Below are 12,393 nucleotides of genomic sequence, written 5' to 3'. Positions count from 1 at the left end.
CCCTGGGTAGAGGGCCCTGGCATCGCTCTATCTCAAAGTAACCTCAAACTCTTGGGCTTAAGAGATCCTCCTGCCTTGGCCACCCAAGGAGCTGGGACTATAGGCGCCCACCACAATGCCCGGCTAATTCTGTGGGGAGAGGTTTTGCCCTGGGTAGAGTGCCATGGTGTCAGAGCTCACAGCAACCTCAAACACTTGGGCTCAAGCAATTCTCTTGCTCAGCCTCCAGAGTAGCTAGGATTACAGCTGCCTGCCACAACATCCAGCCTATTTTTTTTTTATATATATATAATAGAGATGGGGGTCTCACTCTTGCTCAGGCTGGTCTTGAACTCCCAAGCTCAAGCAATCCACCTGCCTCCACCTCCCAGAGTGCTGGGATTACAAGCGTGAGCCACCAACCTTAACCTATAAATTTTGAATTCTGAATCCCTTCAATGGTCAAATAGTAGATTCTGAGATAAAACTTTGCCTTAACTTACTTTTATTCAGATCAGCCTAGTAGATTGCATTTCGATTCGAATTTCAAAAGGACATATTAGTTAATTAAAAAATCTGTTACAGTATACAACAGGTTCTGCAAATGCTCTAGTTAGACACCAGCCTTTCTGACTCCCCCTCAGGAAATGCTAGTGCTTGGATGGCCTAATAATTTCTGATACACTAAAAAGAAAAACTATCTAGATATTAGCATTCTAAGTTAAAAGTCCTTCATGTTTTCCTCTGTCCAGTCGTAAAGATTTCATACTGAATGACTGTATGGTACTTGGATTCTCCGTGGTCTCTTGCTTCCCTCGACTGAGTGTCTTCAGCAAAGAGGTTTTTGACCTTCACGCTTGCCCAACAAGATCTGCTTCAACCCAAACCACAACCATATCATGCCCAAAGCAGGAGGAGACCGGTGGATACTCGGGGAAGACAGCTGCAGTTAGGGCTCACTTCACGTGGACAGACTTCTGTCTCTGTCTCTCTTTGAACTATTAATAACATGGTTCCATCTACAGTCCAAAAAAAGAGTGTGCATTCCACAATGTAACCTAAATTTACCTCTGTGAGCAGCTGGTAGCACATCTGGGGTTGTTTCTTTCTCTTCTGTGACAGACTGGTGCTGCTGGCCTTGGGCCCACATCGTGACGTCAGTTCCCAGAGAGCACACTCTGCCCCCAGAAGCAGAAACTAACGCTCCACGGTCAGAACAGACTACATCAGTCTTCAAGTCCTGCACAGAACTTAGGGACCTCCTAATGTTGGCATCAAACTGAGGGCTCCTTCTGGTTACACCCTCATCATTTTTCTGCTTCTTTTGTTACTTAGATTTTACAACTGCTTTTAACCTTCCCACATAGACTATAAAATCAGTTCAATCGGAGGAAACTCCCATACTTCTTTTTATTTCCATCACAGAGATACTTCTCTGTATGTGCCAGGGGTTTGGGCAAATTGTTAGAATTACAGAGCTAATTACTTCCAATTTAAGTTACTTCCAATTTAGCCAGGCGTGGTGGCTCACGCCTGTATTCCTAGCACTCTGGGAGCTCAAGGCAGGTGGATTGCTTGAGGTCACGAGTTCAAGACTAGCCTGAGCAAGAACAAGACCTGTCTCTCCTAAAAAAATAGAAATATTATCTGGGTATGGCGGCAGGCACCTGTAGACCCGGCTACTTGGGGAGCTAAGGAAGAGGATTATTTAAGCCCAGGAATTTGAGGTTGCTGTGAGCTAGACTGAGGCCATGACACTAGCCTGGGTGACTGAGACAGACTCTGTGTTTAAAAAAAAAAACAAAAACTTCCAGTTACTTCTGTTTCTAATTTAATCTCTCATTAGAAGTTATTCTTTCTTCTATAAGAGTCACAATCATAAAAGTTTAAGCTATGAAGCATGCTATTTTATCTTACCTGTCTCCTGGATTGTACAGATTTCTGAGCTCCTGGTCTAAGTCACGTAGAAGGCCCTAAAAGAAGGGAATTCCCCGTTTTGACTATTATGAAGGATAAGAGAAAAAGAACTACTGGTTCACATTATGAATCAAACCAGAACTCATACTTAGTTCACATACTGACTTAGAAAGAAAAATTAAAGCACTCTAATCAGATCCTGAGGTCATCTCCCAGAGTCTTTGAAAGCAGCTGGGAGACTCCAAAAAGGGACGGCAGTAACAGGGTGTAGAAGAGCTCGAGTGCTCAAGTGCCAGGCTGTGGGACATCCCTCCCTCCAGAGGCCAGTTCCCCCCAGGCCAGGGTCCCTGGGAATGTCAGCTCACCCCAGCACTACTTTTATAAAAGAAAGCATTTTCCCATCTCTATGACATTAAAAATTATTTTCATTTTAGGAAAAGTGGCAGGCAAGATAAAACATAGTGGGAAAAAGAATTTACGAGCTGCTTCGTGCACATCTGGGCTGCCACTCTTACAACCCCTGTTGACAAGCTCCAAATAACACCAGGATTTTTATTTTTAGGTCCCCAGATATGCTTCCAGGAATTTTCTGCACATTCATATTTTCCCCTTTGGCAGAAAGAATTAACACGACCCAGAACAAATAATAAATGTATTTAGTATGTTGCTTAGACACTTTAAAAGGAAAAAAATGTATATGACTACAAAGAATCACTCTATCTTGTCAGAAGAGAGAAAGACGGAGAAGGCAGTGCAAGTTCGCATCTATTCGACATTGCTGGCAGGCAAGATTACCGTTTCCCAATCCTTGATTAGCAGAGATGCCACTGCCAAGGAGAAATATATAAAATTCACACTAATTTCCTCCTTTTTATCTAAAATACTTAACAACAGAGACCTCGTGTGCCTTGTACATTTTTTTTTTTTTGTAGAGACAGAGTCTCACTGTACCGCCCTCGGGTAGAGTGCCGTGGCGTCACACAGCTCACAGCAACCTCCAACTCCTGGGCTTACGCGATTCTCTTGCTTCAGCCTCCCGAGCAGCTGGGACTACAGGCGCCCGCCACAACGCCCGGCTATTTTTTTGTTGCAGTTTGGCTGGGGCTGGTTCAGTGAGTAGGGCGCCGGCCCCATATGCCGAGGGTGGCGGGTTCAAACCAGTGCCTTGTACATTTAATAGACACCATGAGTTCCTACTACCTTCAAAGTCCTAGGCAGAGGGAAGAGGAAGGCAGCTAATGTATCAACACCTCAGGGCGTCCATCCATCCTCGGTGTGGAAGGCACTGTACTGCTAAGACAGCAATATATTCTCATCCAAAGTCTAGAGACACAGAATAAAGACCATCCCCTGCTGAATTTCATTACGTATTCTTATCTGCAACACACGATTGGGGAACCCAAGATTTAGAAAAGAGAACTATCTTGCCCATCTAGTAAGAGAAGAGACTTCAAAGTCTCTTCTACTCTCGCCTTTGCTCTTTCCAATTTACTGAGCTGTTTGTTGGGAAACAAATAGAAAATGAGCACTTGGATCATAAGTACTTTGAGCATAAGTACTTAGATTCAAAAGGAGAAAACAGGCTCGGCGCCCATAGCTCAGTGAGTAGGGTGCCCACCACATATACTGAAGCTGGCAGATTCGAGCCCAGCCCGGGCCTGCTAAACAACAATGGTAACTACAACCAAAAAATAGCCAGCCTTGTGGTGGGCGCCTGTAGTCCCAGCTACTCAGGAGTCTGAGGCAAGAGAATCACTTAAGCCCAAGAGTTTGAGTTTGCTGTGAGCTGTCACGCCACAGCACTCTACTCTACCAAGAGCGATATAATGATACTCTTGTCTCAAAAAAAAAAAAGGAGAAAACACACAGATAAAATGACTACAACACAATGTAAAAGAAAATAACTGATAGGCCTCACATCCAGGCCTTGCAATTTGGGATTGCGAAACCCTGAAACCACGCAATGAAGAGCATATTTGTTACTGCAGGGACCACCCGCTTTGATGACCTGATCACATGTGTGTCGTCGCTCGACCGTCTGCAAATAATCAAGAGCCTCGATTGCAGCCAACTCAGCCTCCAAATTGGCAGGGGATCGGTGGCACTTGAACCGTTCCATATTGAGTCATTTACTCGGGATATTTATAGGTACAACGATTCAGTAAAAGAAGACCTTCGGAAGGCAGATCTTGTCATTAGTCATGCAGGGGCAGGAACCTGTTTGGAGTCTCTGGAAAAATGAAAGCCATTTGTGGTGGCTATAAACAAAAAGCTGATGAAAATCATCAACTGGAATTAGCAAAGCAGCTACACAAAGAGGGGGCATCTCTTCACTGTAACAACTTCCTGGGCTGATACACTCAATGGACTTACCAACACTGAAATGTTATCTTACTGGCCAGCCAGAAAAATGTTCTGCATTTTTGGATAAAGTTGTTGGGTTACAAAAATAAACACTAAGCTCTCAACACTTTAAACACACACCCCCCCAAATCCAACCTATGGAATGTGGTTAAATCAAATTAAACATTTATTTGCAGAATAATATAAGTTAATAAACTTCCTATATCTGTAGAATAGTATAGGAAATGTGTACACATCTGCATTTGGGTCCAAATCCTAATTAGAATTTAGTAAATGTATTAGCTTTTTCGTGATCTTCAATATGTCATGAGCATTCACAGGTTTTGTCCTAGAATCCCAAGTGTATTTAGAATCATGAAAAAATGAACAAAACGTGAAGACTTTGACAAGGAGCATAAATGTAATTAGTTTGATATTCCTTAGAATAAAAAAAAAAAAAAAAAACAGTAACAAGTTTCCATGAGAGTCAGCATGTTTAGCTTCATAATCTAAGGAACCAAATTTTTTATTTTATTTATTTATTTTTTGAGACACAGTCTCATTTTGTTGCCTACGGTAGAGTGCTATGGCATCCTAGCTCACAGGCAACCGCAAACTCTCGGGCTTGAACAATCCTCTTACGTCAGCCTCCTGAATAGCTAGGACCATAGATGTGCTAGTTTTTGTCCTATATTTAGTAGAGACGGGGTCTCGCTCTTGCTCAGCCTGGTCTGGAATTCCTGAGCTCAAGAGATCTGCCTCAGCGAACCAAAGTGTTAGGATTACGAGTGTGAGCCACCAGGACTGGCTCCAAGGAACCAAATTTAAATAACAAAAAACAAAGAATGGGTTGTGTTCTGTGAAATAGTTCAGTCCTTGCTTAGAAAAGATTACCAAACAAGTTGATCACTTGTACATGGAGAAACTACTTTTATTCTAAAGAATAGACTGGAGTGGTTATGTTCACTTTTTTTAAAATCTAAAAGTGACAAAAAAATTTTGCTCAATGTCAAAGCTTTCCTGGTTTGAGAAGATAAAATAAAAGGACTTAACACCAATAGGACTTACAGTTATTTTAATAAGGATCCCTTCTCATAGTGGTAGCAAAACATCTACTGTAACAGAAATTTATAATGTGTTTGGTTATAAAATAAGTTTCACAAATGAATAATAAATGATATGTATATGATGGCTTAAAAAAAAGAATAACTGATAAGGAAAAGAAATTTTGTGCAAAGTATCAAGAAGGTAAACGTTTTATAAAAGAGGTCATTTTATACAGAGATTAATCCGAAGATGAATCCAATCCAAGACTAAAATTGAGCAATTTTGCGTGCTAAGTACAGTATATTGTGCACAGTAGCTGCCCAATAAATAATTGTTGAATGTTGAACGAATGAATAGGATTCCTGAAGACGAGGGTAAGTAGCATGTGCAAAGGCATAAAGACGACCAGGAATAATCACAGCTAACACACAAACTACAGCTTTCCCAAGGAGCCTTTATGAGAGTATTTTATGCCAAGTTTGTTCTCGTAACTTAAGAGCAAGTATTAAAGACAATCTAGATGTAAAATTATACCCCAGTGACATACTATTAGAAACATCTTTTTATCTCAATATATTGCATGTCATTTGTAATAGAAAAAGGGTCTGGACTGGTGGCAGTGAATTTCATGCAAATGAGAATTAATGACTCTCATCGTCTCTATGTAGACAGCTGCGATTACATTTTGTTTCCCTTTGGTTACATAAAAATTTAAAAACAACAAAAAATGTAGGGTGCACCTAGAAGTGATTTTAAATCAACAGAATGTACCTTGAAGCTCTGGTAGATTCCAGACTACTCAAGCCAAAACACATACATGTGAAATAAAAGTGTATAGAAGTACCAAAGCTAAATCAGTGGTTTCAAAAGCTGAGCGTCAGGTGACAGAAGCTGAGCCTTCCAGGGCATTCCTTCTAAGACCTGCAGCTCCAATTCAGCCCTTGAACACCAGATGGGTGTGGCCATGACAGGAGTGAGAAGGCTTCTGGGCAGGGACAGAGAAATAGGGTCTAGAAGAGAAGGAGGGTCAGGAGAGGGGGGCTGGGCACAGCCAACAGCCTTGGAAAATCCCCCACGGGATGTTTATAGCCAGGGCCTACGTCACCTGTGTGGCCATCACTCAATAGGTGCCTCTGGGTGGGGTGGACCAGGAGAAAAGACTCCCAAGAGGACTGGGCTAAGGTAGCCACTGGAAAAACTGGAAGCCAATAACCACTGGACATTTTCATATGAAAAAGCCAGGCAGAGTGCACCACCCACAACCAGGAGGACACTTGAACGGTTTAGAATCCCTCAGACACAGATAACTCGCCCTCCACTGTGCCAGAGGCTTTGCTTTCCTCTCTTCTCCATAAATGCTCTTGCTTTTGCTTACTTGCAGGCTGTGGATTCACTCCTTGATTCTTGAGACCACAAACCTGGCAGAAAAATCCCAACATCAGCAAGATGCTTTCAAAATCCTCTGACAAAAGTGAGATTGCCATGTGAAGAACATGGGAAATGCAACTGAAGAGTAAATATCCAAAAAAAATATCTGCACTCGAGTTTATTGCAGAACAATACACAATTGGAAAGAGGTGGAATCAACCCAAGTGCCCATCAGTTCGTGAGTGGACTAAGAACGCAGGATGTGTACGCCACAGAGCACCCCTCAGCCATAGAAATGATGAATTAATACCTTTTACAACAATCTGGAGGGAACTGGAGACCATTCTCCTAAGTATCTCAAGAGTGGAAAAACAAACATGTGTAACTCCCTATTAAATCGAAACTAACCCATGAGCAACAGGCTGCACAGAGAGAAGTAAAACTCAGTGGAAATCAACCAGGGGAGAGGCCTAAAGAGGGGAGATGAAGAAAACCTACCTAATGGATACTGTGAAAACTATTGGAAGGATGGGCATACCTTTAGCTGAGACTCAAGCATTACAAAAAGAGTGATCCACGTAATCTGGAATATTTGAGCCCTGAGAAGGGACTAAGAAAGGAACTTCAAAGGGCAAGAAGTTCCTGGCCTACTGACCAGGAAGTCTGAAGGGCCCACAAGAATATGAACATGAATATAAAGTAACCTAGGTAATCAATGCCCAAAGAGAGAGAGGATGGGTGGCCAATCGAAAAGGGCACCCCTGCCGGGAGGCGCAGGGAGGCCAGGGAAGGGCTTGCAGTCAACTTCAGACAGAATATTTATTCTCCTGCAAACCTTTGGGTCTGGTTTCTCTCACCTCTTCTCCTTCAGGAGAGGAATAAACTTTCTGGAATTTCTCTTTGTCCTTCCTAAATAAAATCTGTTACCCTGAAACTTGTGGGAGTCACTTGGTTTTCTACGCATGCGGCCTGTGCCACTCCAGTTTAATTTCCAGTTTCCATTCATTTTTACTTTCACTTACTGGCATGCCTCGGTTGAACTTTCTAGCTCAGCTGAGTAATCGAACCAGGACAACTGAGTTCAGGGAATGGGGACCCCTGATCCCCAACAACCCCCCTTAACATTTTGAAGTTTTAAAAAATGCCAGAAAAGGTAGTGCCCATAGCTCAGTGGGTAGGGCGCCAGTGACATACACCAAGGCTGCCGGGTTCAAACCCAGCCCGAGCCTGCCAAACAACAATGACAACTGCAACAAAAAATAATGGCCGGGCATTGTGGTGGGCGCCTGTAGTCCCACCTACTTGGGAGGCTGAGGCAAGAGAATTGCTTAAGCCCAAGAGTTTGAGTTGCTGTAAGCTATGACGCCACAGCACTCTACCCAGGACGACAGCTGAAGACTCTGTCTCAAAAAAAAGGAATGTAAAATAAATAAATAAATTGAATGAAAATTTGTGGCAATGTGGAAAAATCACTAAATAAACAATTGAACTAAAAAAAGAGTAAATAACTTGTGTTGGACAAATAACATATCACAGAGCATAATCTCATAAATCAGCCCTTGTGCTATAAGGACAGTGCACTCAAGAAAGGAGAGTCGTGGGACAAAAGTTCATATGGCCCAAGCTAGACCCGTGAAGAGCTGTCGGAGGCACTTCACTAATAGCTGTAAAAAGGCAGCCACCAGGTTCAGCTTTCTTGTTTTCAATTGTAGTTCATGAGCTTCTAATTTGTAATTTTCTGCTACCTAAAGAAGATTTGGTTTATGTTTTAAAAGCCATATTGATACAGGGTTCCCCCATTCAAGGCTGGACAGGGGACCCCAGTTTTCCTAGGCTTGGGCAATTGCATGAAGAGAACACCCTGACCTTTTGCAGTGAGCTGGAAGGACTGAATCCATTCCTATGTCCATAACGCTCATTAACATTGAAAACAGGATTCCATCTGCCCCATCCTGGCCAAGTGTAATTCTCAAGACCTAATACTCCTAGATAAAGAGCCCAGGTGGAGACTTCCCACTTGGTCTTTACCCCCAAGCCCTGGTGCTTTTCACTTCTTCTGTATTCCTTTCTAATAAAATCCTGTCTTAGCACTGATGGGTGTGGGCTGTGGGTTCATTCCTCAAATCCCCATGACCAAGGACCTACTGAAGAGAGAAATTCCAGTAACAATATTTCAGCTCTACACAAAATGTAATGCCAACAATTGGAATGTGAAACCAAAATTTTAGAAATTATCCCTAAACCATCTTCCCTTGGTTGTTCTCCCCTGGGTAGGCCTCCTCCCTAAAAATCCTGCTTCCCTCCCCAAACTATTTTGGTCCTGTCAGAATATTCTTAAAGAATAATACTAATCCTGGCCAGGTGTAGTGCTCCCGCCTGTAATCCTGGCACTCTGGGAGGTCCAGGCAGGTGGATTGCTTAAGCTCACAAGTTTGAGACCAGCCTGAGCAAAAGTGAGACCCTGTCTCTACTAAAAATAGAAACACTGAGGCAAGAGGAGCGATTGAGCTGAAGAGTTGGAGGTTGCTGTGAGCTATGACAGCACAGCACCTACCCAGGGCACAGCTTAAGACTCTGTCTCAAAATAAAAAAAAAAGAAGAAGAATACTAATCCTACTCCCACCCTGCTCAAAAACCTTCAGTGGCTCCCAAGCACCTACCGAATTGGGTATAAATTCACAGCCTTCCACAAAACTGCTCACCCTGTTTTCCAATTTAACAATGGCCACTTCTCTACAAACAGTAACAATAGTTTTTCAACTAATTTTTGTTTCAGCATCAGCATTTTTTCCCAGTAAAAATCCTCTCCATAATCCAAATAGAAAGCTGATAAAATAGGTTATTTCATAATCCAAACATATCATTTTCTTTTTATAAAAACACATACTAGTATTTTTTTACTTGTACCATGTATATACCCTATGGGACCAAATGTGAGGTATTTTCTCCAGCCTTAAAAATAAAATAAATGGGTGTCTTCTATGAGTTAAAGTTTGAATCAAAATGGATGTAATGCACAGTCAGTCATCTTTAATAAAGACAGAAGTATTTATAGGCCAGTAAAATACAATATATTTGTAATCCTGTAAGGCTGTCATCTCTAGCTATGTTTCAAAAGAACACTGGTTCTACAAAACATTAATAAGTGTTCCAAGGAAACAGTTCCATGGACAAATAATATCAGAACACATCGCATGCCAAATCCTCCAGCTGGAAGATTGAGGGTGTTAGTTTTTCACTGTAGGCTCTGAAGAAACTGGTTAAGTCTATTTGACCTCTTCCTTTTCAAACTTACTGTCTTAAAATCATCTCCCACACCATCCTTAGAAGAACACCATTAAGACAGGCTTCCTGAAAAGCATTTTGGAAAATACTATTGTAAGCAACTTGATAATAACCAGCCTCAATTCAAGCCATAGACATTTATAAAGCACAAAATTAAATAAAGGAAACAAGAGAATACACTGTGACTTTGGATTCAAAGCTGCTCTAAAACTAGTCATTTGTACGGTCAATATTTGATTCCAGAAGATAGTGAAAAAGATGTTGGTGGCCTGGGTACTTAGCACCTGTGGTCTCCAAGCCCCAGGGACAGGCACAAGTTCATGGCCTGTTAGGAACTGGGCTGCACAGCAGGAGATGAGCAGCAGGCCAGAGGATGGAGTTTCATCTGTCATCTCTTGGGTCACTTCTTGTGTCACCTCCAGATGGGACTGTCCAGCTATAGGAAAACAAGCTCAGGGCTCCCACTGATTCTGCATTCCAGTGAGTTATACCATTATTTCACTATTACAATGCAATCATGACAGACATGAAGTGCACGATAAGGCCCTTGAATCATCCCGAAACCATCCCCTGCCCACCCCCAAGTCCATGGAAAAACTCTCTTCCCTGAAACCGGTCCCTGGTGCCAGAAAGGTTGGGGAGCTACTGCTTACCAACATCTGGGTATGTGGGAGCACGAATTAGAGCACAATCTAAGCTATGGAAACAAAGCTTAAATGAGACAGTAGTTCATTTCTCCCTCGAGATGCAGGGGCTTAAATGAGACAGTGGTTCATTTCTCCCTCAAGGAATGTTCCAGGGTGGCAGGGTGGCTTGGCATCTTCAGCATGTGGGTCCTCTCTTGAGTCCGAGGAGGAAGGTCCTATTTCCACTGTCCCGTGTGCATCTGAACAGAAGGAAAGGCAACACAGCAAAGGCACTCCCGCTCCTTCTCAGGGTGCGTGCACTCCACATCACTCCTACCCACATCACCTGGACCAGAACTTGGCTACCTGCCACACTTGGCTGCAAAGGAGGCTGATACCAACTCCCTAGCTGGGGTCCAGACGAAAAACCATCCACCTCTGTCCCCACCTATCTCTGGAAAATATATAATCACATGAAATAGAAGGGCATCCTCCCCACTGCTGGAGAGGTGTTTGGGTGTGCCTTTGGAAGCACTGGTCTATTCACTCTGCCTCTCCAAAAGAACAGAAGACACGCCACAGATACTTCTCCATGCCTGTGCTGCGGCAAACAACGTTCCACGTAATGAATCATGTCTATACCCCAGGGGACCAAATGGGGCCCACAGACAACATTCCAATATCTTCCAATACCCATCTGTCAAGTCCTCAATGAAGAACCCATATTTGAACAGCGGGTGATGGTAACAGTCACAGTAATTCGAGGGCAGCACGTTGGACTGTACATGTAATTGGCTCACATCCTCGATATAAAATACATACACATGTACCCTTTCTTTTTGATCCTCATTAGGAACATTGAGAAATATCAAAACCAGGCTAAGTTCCATACCGAGAAAAATTAGATTTTTAACACCTAAGAGAGAATGTGTTTCAGAAATGACAAATGAAAGATTGAAAGACAAGAGATGAATATTTTAACATGAAACTGACCTTGAGGCATTTGGCAGTAATTGGAATACCTATAAAAATTTACCCTTTTTATTCTCTTTAAGGTCCTACAGCACAAAAGGAATTTGATCCACAGCAACAGTAAACACTTCCTTTATGTTCTTCAGGCTAAAGAAATTGAAGCTTTCATGTTACTCCTCCTGCTCCCACCTAAAACAGGTTAAAAAATTGTAACCACTTTACACAGTGCCTCGCACGTGCCAGTTTTCAACATACAGTGGTACTGAGCATTCCATATACGAATGTGTGTTATACTAACAAGGTGACAGCAACAGAAAATAGAGGAAGCCAATTACTAGGTCAAAATTTAATTTTTCCCTATTACATAGTCGCTCTCTAAGTGTTAATATTCAAAGATCTCAAAATACAAGTGAAAAGTCAAGGTTCAAAATGTGTAGCCATTTGTTAAGAAAGGATGGGAAAGGAAAGTAGATATTATGACACACTTGTAAATGCATTGCATAAATTTTCCTTTTTTAGAGACAGGGCATCACACTGTCACCCAGGCTGGAATACAGCCGCCTGATCATAGCTCACTGCAATCTCTAACTCCTGGGCTCAAGGGCAGACGCCACTGTGCCCAGCTCCACGTTGCATACTTTAAAATGATATCAAAAAAGGTCGTAACAGAGGATATCCTCCAGAGGAGACCTGGGTCGATGGGAGAAAATGTAATGAAAGAAGCTTTTACCACGCATCTTTTTTACACCTTGATGGTGATGGACTATATCCACACATTACCAATTCAAATAAATTCAATTAACATATATATATATTTTTTTTTCCTCATTGTTACTTATGCAACCTTTCATTCTCT

General features: G+C 42.3%; 1 protein-coding gene and 1 pseudogene across 1 annotated transcript in view; one reads left to right on the top strand and one right to left on the bottom strand.

The window, feature by feature from the left end:
* LHFPL6 (LHFPL tetraspan subfamily member 6) overlaps window positions 1–12,393 on the bottom strand; it is a 298,609-nt gene that overhangs the window by 224,404 nt on the left and 61,812 nt on the right. The gene's annotated exons all lie outside the window — the stretch shown is intronic.
* On the top strand, window positions 3,860–4,349 carry LOC128566818 (UDP-N-acetylglucosamine transferase subunit ALG13 homolog; annotated as a pseudogene).

This window comes from Nycticebus coucang, chromosome 15, assembly GCF_027406575.1.
Source record: "Nycticebus coucang isolate mNycCou1 chromosome 15, mNycCou1.pri, whole genome shotgun sequence".
Taxonomy (NCBI): Eukaryota; Metazoa; Chordata; class Mammalia; order Primates; family Lorisidae; genus Nycticebus; species Nycticebus coucang.
This window is presented reverse-complemented; position numbering and strand designations above follow the sequence as displayed.